Raw genomic sequence first — 16,178 nt, forward strand, 5'->3', positions numbered from 1 at the left:
TTTGGATCAAAAAAGTGTACAATTGCAGTAATGTAATAACACTGCATGACATACTTCACTAGCATAGTATGCTACACAAACTAGCACAGTACGTTGTTATTAAAATGACTCTTGAGATTTGGTTTATCGATGGACGAGAAAGACAATCTCCCAAATAAAGAGTTCAGAGTTTGTTTGACACACCCACCTCCCCTCTCGTCCACCCTATGAGGATATTCTTAATCATTATACTATGGTAGTTGCTCTGAGTGTCAAAAAATGCCACCACACAGTGCACCTCGTACCACTTCAAAAGAGTGCCTTGGTGCGTCGATATCGGACGTGGAGGGTCACTGACAATGAGTCAATATTTGGAGTTTTGGGAGTTAGACAAGGTTGTATTAATCGACAAAAAAAACATTCATTTGAAAAATTCTGCATTCTCTCTCCAGAAATCATGACCATGTCACTCTATTAACTCTCTATTTTCTTACTGCAGAAATACACCAACCACATAATCAACTGTATCACTGCGCAGAAGGAAGCATGCATCTATGGACGAGAAGTTTGAGAGGCTCATGCTGTGTGACAGCACGAGATGTAAACAACAATAGCATACTTCCCAGCTGAGCTGTAACATAAGCTCAGACGGGAAAGGTGGTAGATAAGTCTGTAGATGCACGCTTCCTTCTGTGCAGGGATACGACTGGCAGCTGTAGCCCATTAGAAAGGAAATAGTTCCTACATGGAACTGCCCACAACGAGAGCTGTGGATTATCTTGAGTAACCAGATCATGACTCCAAGAAAGACACGTTGCTGTTAAGTTTTTCAAATGTAACTTCTTGCTGGTTGCTCTAATTGCTTTAATACTCATATTTTTTTATGACTTTAAAATATGATTTTATGCTGGTTGTTTTTATTTGGAGTTTTTCATGAAATTTGATCCAAATGTAAAGTGCATCACAAACAAAATCTATTATTATTATGTTGGAGAGAAGGCAGACATCTCTACGACTGATATTTCCAACACTTGGCAACTCACACCAAAACAATCTAGATTAATAAATAGCACGACAAGTAAGAGGAAAACGGTGTATTCTTGATTTTGGGGTGAACTGTCCCTTTAAGACTTAGCAATATAAGAGTATTCTGGCAATCTACTATTACACATCTATAAATCTTAAAGACATGCAAGAGAGAGGTTTTTAAATTAGCCAGAAGTGAAGCAGCAGAGACTGGGATGTCCAGACTGTTTCTTAGCTTATCTATATCGCTGACTGACGTAACACCTCATTAATGAAAGCTGCTTACCAGCCAATGTCTAACGGGTCCTTACCTGCAAAACGATACACTGGAAATTAACTGGAAGTTTTACTCATGTTTCCAACCCGTCTGTCATAAATTTAGGAACCTACAGAAATGTGACTTCATTGACAGAAAAACCACCAATAATGTTTGGGTGAGAGAAGTTCTCTGGGAAGTGCAGTGCAGAAACATCACAGCACTAAGAACTGATTCTGAGTATGGAGCGGGAAAAAAAACAGATCTTAAGTGTCTAACTGAAGAAGTGGTAGTGCCACACAGGGGATCAAACCCCCTGTTGGACCTCACTGACTTGAGCTGCACCGCCGCTGAGGTCCATTAACACCAAACCATAAAAACACAAAGCCACGCTACATGTAGAGATAAGCCAAAATGTTCCTCTGAGTTTCTTTCTTTTCCCTGAAGATGGCTGTTGCCCAAATGCCTGTTAAAAAAGAAAGGATTATTTTATGCTGCCTGTAAACCCTTTAAATTACTTAATAAATTACTTAAAGGGACAGTTCACCACAAAATCAAAAGTATATCTTTTTCCTCTTACCTGTAGTACTTCATCAGCCTAGATTATTCATGTGTGAGTTGCAAAGAGTTGAACATATCCATGCAGAGATGTCTGCCCTCTCTCCTATATAATGGAACTAGATGGCACTCGGCCAGTGAGGATCCAATTGCAAAAAAAAAAAGTACATTTGAATTTGACAAACTCAACAGCAATGTCTCTTTCCAGAAATCATGACCCTGTTACTCAAGATAATTCTCAGACCTTGTTGTGAGCCGTTTCAGGGAGTAACTATTTTCTTTCAGCAAAACTACACCTGCCGACCATATCACTACCCAGAAGGAGGCGTGCATTTACTCATGGGCAAAAGGCTTGTGCTCTTGACAGCACAAGATGTAAACATTAATGACGTCCTCCTCAGCTTAACTGTAATGTTAGCTAGCTTAGTGGTGCTACACGAGCTAGCAGTAGATGCATGTTTCCTTCTCCGCTGTGATACAGTTGGAAAATGTAGTTTGGTTTAAAGAAAATAGTTCCTCATGCGCAAAGGGAAGTGTGCATGTACCGCTAGCTCACTATGCACCACTCAGCTAGCTAACATTAAAGCTAAGCTGACGAAGACAGCATTAATGTTTACATCTCATGCTGTCACAAGCACGAGCCTCTCGTCTATGAGTAGATGCACACTTCCTACTGCAAGGTGATACAGTTGACAGGTGTAGCTCAGTGTAAAGAAAACAGTTCCTACACAACACTGCTCAAGACAAAGTTTCTGGATTATGTTAAATAACCTGGTCATGGTTTCTGGAAAGACACATTGCTGTTGAGTTTGTCAGATGTATTTTTTTGGCGCTTTTGGAGCTTTTCTAAGTTACATTTTGTTGGAGAGAAGGCAGACATCTCGACAGGCGTTATCTCCAACACTCGGCAACTCATACCAGAACAATCTAAATTGATAAATAGCACTACATGTAAAAGGAGAAATATGTTTTTTGACTTTGGGATGAACTATCCCTTTAAGTCTGGTTCACTTGCATTCTGCAAATCATAGCGTGTGTCTGCTTTTCAAGTATAATAATGAAAACTATTCTGTTTTTCTGAAGAATGTTGGGATAAAAATGCCACACTGAGAGCATTTAGATCATCTTAGGACAACTATCCTGCAGCCTCTCACAGCAGCCATGACACTAATCAGCAGGGTGCACCCAGCAATACCCACAGCCCACTCCTGGATCTTTTCCCTGCCACACAGGCAGCTATAGGCCAGGCCTCAGCCCGTCACAGAAGCTACAACTACATCCAAATCAGAGCACGGAGGCTGCCAAATAAAATGACACTGGCCGTGTCCTCAAGGCTGATAAGGTGAGCGCTGTGGGCGTCATGACACCTCCACATCTAACGGATGGAAGGGCGGGCGAGTGAAACCCAAGCTCAGGTCTGCACTATTCATCCATGTATGCCGCTCTTTCTGCTGTTTATGTGAAAGCAGATGACTGATTCACATTCAGGAGTGTTTCCAGGTCAGTGAAAGACACTGTGTGGGTACAGTTACCTAAAAACTAACAGGAGGGGCAGAGGTTTGACTGTGCATACTGTGCAGTGGTTTACTATTCAATTAGTGCATGTGCATTGCCTAATAATATATTGTAGAACAAATATATAATTTTTGGTGTTATAAGTATAGAAATCACAGCTTTTGAAGTGGGGTTGTATTAGGTAGGCTACCATAGCCAGTGAATTACATACAGGAGATGACTGTCTGCATGCCGCCAGTTTGGAGAAGCAGGTGGGAGTTTAACACAGAAGTTAAACAATCTACTACTGTGGACAACAAAATGTATTTTAAGCCACCCAAAAAAAGATCCCACAAAAAATAATTAGCATCAGCTTAAGTGAATGCTATATTTAGAGCATTTTCACTGCTTTACCTCTCCATAAGACAGTCTGTTTTGACAGGGAAGCTGTTAATGGCTTCACTTCCCCATCACAACAAAGCCACCAGACTCCATTGAGAAAAACAGCAATTAAAGCTCCCTAAACACAGGTGCTGCAGGTGTCCCGCTGTTTTAATTAGTTAATTTGTTTGTGTTATTGTGTGACTTTGGTGAGTCCCAAGTAACCCTTTTAAATGCCAAAGTCACACAATAATAAAAACAAAATAACTAATCGAGGCAGCAGTAGACCAGCAACTCCTGCCTTCCGTAAGGGTAAAATTCTTGTTTTTCTTAAGGGAGTCTGGTTTTGAAGAAAGGGACATAACAGCTTCATTTTCCAGTTGGAAAACACTGTCTGAGGTAGGTAAAGCAGAGAAAATACTCTAAATATGGCATACATTTGAACTGATATTGATTTTTTAGGTGGAACTTTTTTAAAGTGGCTAAATTATGTTTTGCTGTGGCCCCCATCCATAGCAGTACATTGCTTAGCTTTTGTGTTGGTCTTCCTACTTGCTTTACCTGCTTCTCCAAACTGGGATACACTAACTATGGATAAGCACCTCATACAACCCCACTTTAAAAAAAACTGAACTATTCCTTCAATGTAAATAATCAAATGGAGAAGTGTCATGGTGATACTTAATTAAAAGTTTTGCCCGATTCCACATAAATTAAGCTTAATTGTGCCCAAGAATGCAAAAACCTTGTTAGTGTTTTCCCAAAACAGTTTGATCCAAGAGAGTCTGTGAAATGGCCATGATTGTGACAAACTAAAACACTGTAATCCAGGATGCTAGGATGTGGACTGACATCTACAGTATGTAACACTGACTATGGATATGTACCCCATACAACCCCATTTTAAAAAAATCTGAACTATCCCTTTAAAAAGCTGTTGATCATCCTTTATTTTTCACAAATCCTGCTTGCATTCATGCACGCCACTTTTAGCAGTAGCAAGGATGACTGTGATGATTGTCAAAATATGACAAAATAAGACAGTGACACATCATCTCATCACAAATCCCATCTACATACATATCTTGATCATCACATCACATTTGTCAGTGCGTGCAAGAGGCCTTTCCAAACTTTGACTCAGATTATCCCTCTCTGACAACCTAATAGCACCTGATGACCCATTTCTGATTTAAAAAAAAATAACACAGTGGAACTGGCCTCTTAATGCTGCTAATGAACTGCTAGTACATCAGCCCCCTCACTGCAGCATGCACAGTATTCACTGCTGTTTTGTTTTAATGTGCATCTGTTCAGCTTGCACCAATGGTGACATTTCCCTTCCTAAGACTGTGGCTTGCCTGCAAGACATGGGTCAATCTAATATTTGAGGACAATACAGGTGTGAAGCCATTGGAGAAAAAGGACTCTTACTTTAAATCTTGCTCCAACACTGTTGCCATACCCGGGCACTGTAGACTGGTTGAAAAAAAAAAAACAGAGGCCCACTTTGTGTGTCAGCTCATCCTCACAGCCTACAGCCTGCTCTGTTACATGTTGATGGAAAACGCACAATACTGCTGATTAAATCCGGTTTATTTATGAGTGCCTTGCTGCTGTTTCCCCCCACCGCACTTCCAGCCAGCTCTCACCGAGAAAGCAAACAGCAGGTAGGCTGATGAGCAGCCCCACTGCACTTCTTAAGCCATAACCACTTCTCTTGAGCACGCATATGTTCATAATTGGCCCAGCAGGTTTTAGATTGTCGCCGTCGCCGCGTAGGCCTGTGTGAGGCGCACGGCGCACTTGATGCTCAGATTGTTTTTGAACGGCCTCATATTGCTCATAGTTCATTACCTATTTATGGCTCCGACACACACCTTCGTATATGCAGCAAATCCTCGCGGCCGATGGAAACATAAAACACTCACGCACCGCGAGCAAACGTGTCACCAAACGGCGGTCTGTCTGTGAAAACATCATGTAGGCGCACAGACGGCAGATCTTGCGGGGCTTCGCCGCCAGAAATCTTCGAGGCCTCTTCAGCAATTAAGAATTGACGGGTGTACAGAAAAAAAACAACAGCACACCAACAAGCACCATGTTTATCCCAAATATTGTGCGAGGATGATGGCATTTACCTTCCACAGTTGCAGTGACAGACGCGGTCCTCCCCTCGTAGATGCGGTAAGATGTAGTTGTGAAAGCGATCCAGTAGTGCGTTCATGTCCATTAAACAGGCTATCGCCTGCAAAGAACCACGCAAGTCAGCTGGGACATGTCAAGCAATAGGCTAGGCTATTCCTACACACAGCGGATCATTCTCCTCATCATTATCAAGAGAAATAACAATCATACGGATCATAAAGAAAAAGAAGAGAAAATAGCCTTGGCAGATCCTCCCGATCCTAAGACGGGGGACTCTTGCCTCAAAACGGACTTAGATTATTTATTTATGACAGCAGGTAATTATAGGTAGGCTAACCTACTTCCACATGTCATTGATAGGCCTGCTGGAAGGGGCTTTCTCGCATAAATGTACATTTATGGAACATTTAAAATTGACTATTGTGCGTAAAATTAGAAATCGTGGCAAAGGGAGGTGGAGGTGTCTTACCATTACAACTGAAGCACCAAGAATCATAAAAATCATGGTGGTTGTGATCATATGCATCAAAACTTCCAAACTGGCCGCCGTCCTGTAGCCCGGGGTTCTACCCGCGGCGGTGGAGGAGACGCTCCGGCTCGGCTCTGGGCGCTCTGTCCCGGCAGGAGCCGCTCATGGAGCCGCCGCGCCTCTCCTGGCTCCCCGTCCCCCCCTCTCAAACTGCCCCGGTCTCCCTCCGTCCTCCTCCTACACACGGCAAGGCGAGCCGCTCTCTCAGCCCCTCACTGCTGCGCCCTCTCCATCCAAGTATCCCCCCCGGTCGGTCGGATGCGGCGGCTGCTCCAACGAGGCAGTCCTCTCCTAATTACCGATGCAAAAGTGAGCCCCTCTTCCAGGTGCGTTTCTATCTCTATCCCAGTTATGAAAAAAAAGACCATAAAGAAAAAAATTAGCCCTCGGTATCCTCTAAAGGGTGCTGGGTATCCTCCTCTCCCCCCCTTTTTACCAAGTTATTCCAAATCCCTGCGCTTTAATGCCGGCCAATTCTGTCCTCCATCGGCGAAAAAGCTCGATTTCTGTCGCCTTTCAAAAGCTGCAGCAACTCCTCTCGCGGCCATCGCCCTCGTCTTTCTCGGAACGCTTGATAACATCGACATGAGGTCCAGATAGCTCCAGTCGGGAACTAGACCCACCCTGCGCCCCGAGTCCAGTCCGGATCCAGCAACGGCAGCTGCATCAACGCCGGAGCCAGACACGCATGATTATCCCATCCTGGCTTCCAGCAGCTACACAAGCATCCACTCCCACCTCTAGTGCATGTGTCCGTGCACGCGCCTGTGTGTGTGGAGAGAGAGAGAGAGAGAGAGAGAAAGAAAGAAAGAGGGTAGTGGGCGGCGTGAGAGGGGAGAACTGCAAACTGCCTCTGTGGCATCGGCCTATAGGCTCATTATTTATAGTGGATACCTTCAGATGCACTGGAGGGCCTCAAGAATGGCACTCTTCATGATGATTTAACCCCCCCCCCCCCCCCCCCCTTTTTTTTTCTCGGGTGGGTTAACCCCTTTAACTCCTCAATATCGCCACTATTACTCACACACAAAAACACACACACAAACGCCCTTGCTTTCTATTTCTCTTCCAGATATTGCAGCTTTTCAATTTCTGTTTCTGCGCCATTCCTGCTGTTCTTACTCCTACTGTCCTGCATGTTTCATGTGCAAAGTCAGTCTTCGATTCAAATCATACAATTTCTACAATTTTTTTTTAAATGTAAGGTTCTTTCTTTAAACAGCATCAAGAGTGAAAATTCCTCCAAAGCTTGCAGATAAACTTTCAGTGCAGGGATGATATAATATTGCATCATCTTGTGGCAAATCAGAGAAGATATCAGTCCTGAAAGCAACATAGTATAAAAACTACATTATCAAATGTGGGTCAGTTTGTCTTTTGGGCTATTTTTGCAAAACTCTAGACAGTAACCACAAAACCTTACACCAAACCAGCAAAACATTTTACATCTCTTGCAAAAGCTAAACTCCCTTAAAGGATTGCGTTTTTGTGTCAACACAAAACATTATTTTAATAAGCACACAAAGCACCAACTATGCAGCAAATTTGTCAATATGGATAGGATATTGACAAAATATTGTAACAATGTAGAGACCAGTTTTTTTTTTTTTACTTTTGCTTGGAGCACATTATAAAATTACAAACTGAGTGTAAAGCAGAGAATGTGCATTCAGTTTGTCGCATTTGAATGCTTTGGCTACAAGTGTTACTAGTTTTAAAGGCTCAGGAATCACTGTTAGTGTTTAAGCATGAATTGGAAAAAAATCAAATATCATGATCTTTTTGATCAAATATCTCAATATCAGTATTGCAACAATGCTGGATTAACTATTGATGCTTGTACATAATATTCACACCACAAGATTTTTGATAAATAATTATTAGTAATGCAGATATAATGTTTAAGTGGGTAAAGTCAAATAATAGAACATGCAGTCTGATGAGTTCAGAAAATTATATCACCTTACTGTTATGCAGCAAACCAGGAAAATTAAGCCATATTATGTCATATTACAATATTATGATTTCCAAAATCTGCAAGCTGGTGATCAACATTGTTGAATCTTGATATTTTGTGAAATTTGTATTGTGATATCCAGTGAGTATAAAGTATAACATTTATATTTTGTTGGTTTTAAGTAAAAAAAACAAACAAATGTTAAAATCCAGTATCTTCGAAGCGTCTCATGCCAAGGTCATCTTGACATAGAACAAGACATTTTGAGAACAAAACCCAACAACAGCAAAATGTCATAATTTTAACGTCTACACAACACCAAAGTCTAAACATTTAAAATATCGTCAAAGCAATTTTATACCAAACAAAATTTAATGTCTGTCCTAAGATTCCAGCATCTTTGTGACTTCATAACATCCGGTGCCAGCTGGACTAATTAGAGGATGTATTCTCATATCACCATGCAGACATTTGTCATTGTCCTTCTGTAATGTCACACACAACACTATCCTTATGTATAATGTAGCCCAACCAATTAGACTCAGTAAACAATTCAACAACACAACAAACCCAGCAGGCTGACAGAGAAATGTTTTTGTTCATCTGTGTGATCACTTCACTGAAGAGAAACATTGTTTCAGCACCATGGACAGCGGCCATACAGAGGCCTGCATTTACCAGCTGCTACTCTGAAAAACACTGATACACCTGAGTTGCAGCATTTTACAATCATGTTTTGCTAACTACAAAAATGGGAACATAGTTACAAAATAATCAATCACCAGTCTTATGGAGTTCTTTATAAGGCGGCCTTTGCTAGTACAGACTTGAAAACATATGCTGTCATCACCCACAGGCACGCTGCGAGTGTTACTTCACTTCGACCTCCCCCAGTAAAGAAACACAGCCAGGCTGGGTACTTGTGTAGCACACTCTAATTAAAATCTACAGGGGGTAGAATGGGGCTAATGTAAATATTTAATAGGAAAAGGACATGAAACCAGATTGATCACAATTATGAGAGCACGTAAAGACTCACAGCTGACTGAGAGTTAATAGCAAAAGTGGTTGACCAATTGTCAAAGCAACATGAGACGACTAACAGAGCTCCTGATAAATGTGACTAAGCATAGCATGAATAGATTAAAAACAGTAACATTGTTAACATGTCAAGGGCACCAGGAATCATATGACCTTGTTTCTGGATACATTGCTGTTGGCTTTCTGCATGGGTACATGGTGCTAGCAGTAAGTCTTTTTTTATTTTATTTTTTTTTAAATTTATTTTATTTAATTGGGTGAACTGACCCTTTAAAGGTCCACCATGTAACATTAACATTAAGTATATATATATATATATATATATATATATATATATATATAATATATATAATATAACATAATATAATAAAAAAATTAATATATTTACCTCAGAATAAGCTAATTATATCTACATAGAGTGCTGGTCCTTGTCCACGGAATGCACCATGTTGCCCCGCCAAGTTCCTACAGCAGCCCAGACAGAACAAATCAAACACTGGCTCTAGCTAGGACCAGTTGTGTATTTTGCATCGGCCACCTTAGTTTGCAGCCCCTATGTGATAAGCCAAAAAGCATTGGGAAATCACTGATTTTAACATGAAACCTCATTATTCTGTGTTTCAGCTGACTGCACTCTGCAATCATCACCATTAAGTAGCCCCTGCATTAAAAACCCAACATTTACCAAAAACTGCAATATTTGCATTTGGTTCTTTGACACCTGGATATACATTAGTTTTTTTTGCGCTGTGTTCAGACACCTTTAATGACCATTTTAACCTCTGAAACCTGAGAAAAGTGGTTTAATTTACTTGAAAAAAAAAGAAGAGGAAAATACATAATGAGCAACTTGGCAAGAAATGTCACGCAAAACGCTAAAAACTAGTAAAAGTAACCAAAAAAATAGCATTAAAATATTATTAGATAATATCATATCCAAAACATATATATTTGTAATTTCTTATAATCGTATTTTTGGACTATTTTAGCACTCTTTTAAGGTCATTTTCTTTGTTTTTACCACTTTCTTGTAATTTTCTGGGCCATTTCTCATTAAGTTGCTTGTCACCTGTCCATGTTTTTGATAGAAATCAAGTCAAACTGCTCAAGTTTCAAAGATTTAAAGCAAAAAAGGAAAACGAAAAAGACAGTTAAACTGGAAGAAGTCAGCTGGGAGGAAACTCATCCTAGTTTATCACAGCTGTAAGCCGTAATGTATCAAATATGCAGTACAGTCTGTCTCTAGCTGGTTTTGGGAGGTCTGATTTTCACCATTAGAGGGATCTCAGAAATCTAAGTGCTCCCTGATATTTTTTCATATTGGATATTAACAAGTGAAGAGGTGCCCTGATTCAAACCATATAGCTCTGCAGGTGTTAGATAACCCTGTTCAATGTCAAGAAAACTCAAGTCATTGAAGGTAACAATGATGTAAGTGTGCCTCTTTAAGAGTGTCAGCCATAAAATATAACATTGTGAAATCAGTTGACATAATGTGCTATTTTAGCCTGATATCAAGTCAAAACAGGTACTTCCTGTTATGGTGTGATGTGCCTGCTTAGACTGACTGACTCTCTCTCTCACACTCTATCTGTCTTTCTCTCTCTCTCTCTGACACACACAAACATACTGTACATGTATGCAGTATAAATGATATGTTGTGCATGCTTGGCTGACCGTGCGTCTGTTTCACTCAGGTGATTGAGGCTGATTGCTGCACATGCACAAATGCATGGCTAGCCCTCGGGCCATTACATCTGTTTAACACATAATGTCATCACTCACTGAGGTCTATAATAAACCACACACCAACCTATGTCTGCAGATGTATGTCCGCTGTCAGTCACACCAGCTGGTTTGGTGTAAAACCTGTGTGTGTGTTTCTAGTTTTAGGAAATAGAATAGTCCTTCTAATTCCTTCTGTTTTCTGATGCAGTTTTATGTCTCGAGGCTATGTTTTTTTTTGTGTTTTTTTTTGTCTCAGTGTGTCTGCTGGTGTTTTTACATAGCAAATACCCTGTTTATTGCTTCTCAGCCCACTCCTCCCCCACATTATTTTCACCAACTGTGTGGAGTCATCAGAAGGAGTTGGTGGTGAGTGGATTTTCTACGAGTCGAGGAGAGCAGAGGGTGGAGGGATTTTCAGAAGCAACATTTTCTTTCAAAATCGTAACTCAACCTCCTACTTTGTCCTGAGTCACAGTCTGCAATATACGATGACTCAGAGCTTTTTGACTTTAGATAGATAGATAGATAGATAGATAGATAGATAGATAGATAGATAGATAGATAGGTAGATCCTTTGACTGATTGCCTAATTGATTACTTAACTGAAAGTTGCAGAGGTGTGGACTTGAGTTACATGACTTACACTCGAGTCAGGCACAAATTTACTGACTTTAGAAGTGACAAGATCAAAAAAGAATTGCAACCCAACTTGAACTTTAACACAGATGACTCGTGACTTCACTTGGACTTGAGCCTTTTGACCTGAAAATACTTGATACTTTACCCAAAACTATTTTGGAAAAGAAAATTATAGACATTTGTCTGATATGAGATGAGATAAATACAATAATACAGAGAAGAAGAGAAACATACAAAATTCACTCTGTTGTGGTACTGGTTTATTGCACTGTATGCAATGTCAGTGCTACCTTTTTTATGATGAAGTTCAGTTCTAATTTTAAAGAACTTTTTTAGCAAACAAAATACACATCTTAAAACACATATATGATCTTTGTAAATGCAATTTATTTATTGCTCTGTTGTTAAACTCACTTGTGACTTGCAAAATAATGACTTGATCTGACCTCTGGAATAGTACATACTGGTAATAATCCGCATTGCATAATTCCTGCTAAGGGACTGTAGGCTACTTTATTTGTCAGAGTAGAGGATAGCTGCAGTGTGACCTTGTTTTCTTTTTATATCATGACCCTCCTCAGAGCGACAAACATTTTTTCCTTGAGCCTCTCTGAGTGACAGGGGGAAAATACATAACCCTCCCTGCGTTCACATTTTAGGGCTATGATAAATTATGTGATTTTGAAGATTTTTACACAAAACATGCCTGTCAAACCCACTTGAGGGTTTTGAGATTCTGGGGATATTTAAAATAAATGCAAAATGCAAAATATGACAATTTAAAGTTCAATGTATTCCCTAAGCCAAATAAAAAAAAAAAAACACAACTCCCTCCCTAGTGCTTAAAAATATATTTGGAGTGCCTCCTCTGTTTTGCACCACCCCCTCCCCACTCATAAATTATTAACAGTCCTTACGTTTTCTTGAAAATTTCCCATGACGTGTGTACAAATACTGCTTTGGTGTAGGAATAATGTTTTGTTGTTGTTTGACAAAACGTGCAGCTACACTCAGCTCAACGCATTTTTTTATCGCCTCTGCAGTTTGGCCCATCCCCCCTTCCGTACGTTTTGACGCACACATATCTACGTATGCGGAACTTCAGTTGTAAACAAAAACCAGAAACGGACAATCACTACATTCGTCTTATGAGCAACCAAAAAATTAAAAAGACGAGACATAGCATTTTCTTTTGGGCCGCGGTTTGTTAAGGTAAGCATCAATCTATTAACTCTTAAGTCGTCCAGTTGTTTACGTTGTAGTGAGCGCCACAAGCGGAAGGATATAATTTTGTTATGTAATACCCAGCCGATGGACCCTAGCTAGCTGTTAGCTGCCGAACTTCGTGTTAGCTATCAGCGGCTATCGACGTTAGCTAACAGCGATAACAGTCCGTTTGTATTAGCTAACAAATAACGTTGCTCAGTAGTAGTAACGTTATTACTTAGTACGTGGTTACTCATCAACGTCACTAATATGAACTATGTAACGTTAGCTATAACGCAGCTTCAGCGAGAACGTTAAAAGGAACAGCAGGAAAGTCAATAGTACATCAAACGTCAATATTGTTTCAACATTGGTCACATGACAATTTATCTAAAAATATAACCTCTTTAGTTTTATAAATAATACATTTAGCCTTTAAGTTGAATGCATTCTTCATTTTGTAAAACATTGCAAGCAAACATCACGTCTCTAAGCTATCCTATCACTAAGACTGTGTGCTTTTTAATGTGCCAGTATGCAGCGCTGTTCCTTTTAACGTTCTCGCTGAAGCTGCGTTATAGCTAACGTTACATAGTTCATATTAGTGACGTTGATGAGTAACCACGTACTAAGTAATAACGTTACTACTACTACTGAGCAACGTTATTTGTTAGCTAATACAAACGGACTGTTATCGCTGTTAGCTAACGTCGATAGCCGCTGATAGCTAACACGAAGTTCGGCAGCTAACAGCTAGCTAGGGTCCATCGGCTGGGTATTACATAACAAAATTATATCCTTCCGCTTGTGGCGCTCACTACAACGTAAACAACTGGACGACTTAAGAGTTAATAGATTGATGCTTACCTTTAACAAACCGCGGCCCAAAAGAAAATGCTATGTCTCGTCTTTTTAATTTTTTGGTTGCTCATAAGACGAATGTAGTGATTGTCCGTTTCTGGTTTTTGTTTACAACTGAAGTTCCGCATACGTAGATATGTGTGCGTCAAAACGTACGGAAGGGGGATGGGCCAAACTGCAGAGGCGATAAAAAAAAATGCGTTGAGCTGAGTGTAGCTGCACGTTTTGTCAAACAACAACAAAACATTATTCCTACACCAAAGCAGTATTTGTACACACGTCATGGGAAATTTTCAAGAAAACGTAAGGACTGTTAATAATTTATGAGTGGGGAGGGGGTGGTGCAAAACAGAGGAGGCACTCCAAATATATTTTTAAGCACTAGGGAGGGAGTTGTGTTTTTTTTTATTTGGCTTAGGGAGTACATTGAACTTTAAATTGTCATATTTTGCATTTTGCATTTATTTTAAATATCCCCAGAATCTCAAAACCCTCAAGTGGGTTTGACAGGCATGTTTTGTGTAAAAATCTTCAAAATCACATAATTTATCATAGCCCTAAAATGTGAACGCAGGGAGGGTTATGTATTTTCCCCCTGTCACTCAGAGAGGCTCAAGGAAAAAATGTTTGTCGCTCTGAGGAGGGTCATGATATAAAAAGAAAACAAGGTCACACTGCAGCTATCCTCTACTCTGACAAATAAAGTAGCCTACAGTCCCTTAGCAGGAATTATGCAATGCGGATTATTACCAGTATGTACTATTCCAGAGGTCAGATCAAGTCATTATTTTGCAAGTCACAAGTGAGTTTAACAACAGAGCAATAAATAATTGCATTTACAAAGATCATATATGTGTTTTAAGATGTGTATTTTGTTTGCTAAAAAAGTTCTTTAAAATTAGAACTGAACTTCATCATAAAAAAGGTAGCACTGACATTGCATACAGTGCAATAAACCAGTACCACAACAGAGTGAATTTTGTATGTTTCTCTCTTCTTCTCTGTATTATTGTATTTATCTCATCTCATATCAGAGAAATGTCTATAATTTTCTTTTCCAAAATAGTTTTGGGTAAAGTATCAAGTATTTTCAGGTCAAAAGGCTCAAGTCCAAGTGAAGTCACGAGTCATCTGTGTTAAAGTCCAAGTTGGGTTGCAATTCTTTTTTGATCTTGTCACTTCTAAAGTCAGTAAATGTGTGCCTGACTCGAGTGTAAGTCATGTAACTCAAGTCCACACCTCTGCAACTTTCAGTTAAGTAATCAATTAGGCAATCGGTCAAAGGATCTACCTATCTATCTATCTAACTATCTATCTATCTATCTATCTATCTCAAGTCAAAAAGCTCTGAGTCATCGTATATTGCAGACTGTGACTCAGGACAAAGTAGGAGGTTGAGTTACGATTTTGAAAGAAAATGTTGCTTCTGAAAATCCCTCCACCCTCTGCTCTCCTCGACTCGTAGAAAATCCACTCACCACCAACTCCTTCTGATGACTCCACACAGTTGGTGAAAATAATGTGGGGGAGGAGTGGGCTGAGAAGCAATAAACAGGGTATTTGCTATGTAAAAACACCAGCAGACACACTGAGACAAAAAAAAACACAAAAAAACATAGCCTCGAGACATAAAACTGCATCAGAAAACAGAAGGAATTAGAAGGACTATTCTATTTCCTAAAACTAGAAACACACACACAGGTTTTACACCAAACCAGCTGGTGTGACTGACAGCGGACATACATCTGCAGACATAGGTTGGTGTGTGGTTTATTATAGACCTCAGTGAGTGATGACATTATGTGTTAACAGATGTAATGGCCCGAGGGCTAGCCATGCATTTGTGCATTTGCAGCAATCAGCCTCAATCACCTGAGTGAAACAGACGCACGGTCAGCCAAGCATGCACAACATATCATTTATACTGCATACATGTACAGTATGTTTGTGTGTGTCAGAGAGAGAGAGAGAAAGACAGATAGAGTGTGAGAGAGAGAGTCAGTCAGTCTAAGCAGGCACATCACACCATAACAGGAAGTACCTGTTTTGACTTGATATCAGGCTAAAATAGCACATTATGTCAACTGATTTCACAATGTTATATTTATGGCTGACACTCTTTTTAAAGAGGCACTTACATCATTGTTACCTTCAATGACTTGAGTTTTCTTGACATTGAACAGGGTTATCTAACACCTGCAGAGCTATATGGTTTGAATCATAGGGCACCTCTTCACTTGTTAATATCCAATATGAAAAAATATCAGGGAGCACTTAGATTTCTGAGATCCCTCTAATGGTGAAAATCAGACCCTCCCAAAACCAGCTAGAGACAGACTGTACTGCATATTTGATACATTACGGCTTACAGCTGT

At 40.0% G+C, this 16,178-nt stretch overlaps 1 protein-coding gene across 2 annotated transcripts in view; it reads right to left on the reverse strand.

Annotated features, from left to right (window-relative positions):
- The window catches only part of otud3 (OTU deubiquitinase 3), a 24,106-nt gene extending 10,189 nt beyond the window's left edge, over nucleotides 1-13,917 (reverse strand). For both annotated transcript variants that reach the window (XM_042491942.1, XM_042491941.1), the window contains exon 1: nucleotides 13,810-13,917. The gene's annotated coding sequence lies outside the window, so the exon portion shown is untranslated. The remainder of the gene's footprint in view (nucleotides 1-13,809) is intronic.
- Nucleotides 13,918-16,178: the final 2,261 nt, after the last annotated feature.

The sequence above is a fragment of the Plectropomus leopardus genome, chromosome 8, assembly GCF_008729295.1.
Source record: "Plectropomus leopardus isolate mb chromosome 8, YSFRI_Pleo_2.0, whole genome shotgun sequence".
Classification (NCBI taxonomy): Eukaryota; Metazoa; Chordata; class Actinopteri; order Perciformes; family Serranidae; genus Plectropomus; species Plectropomus leopardus.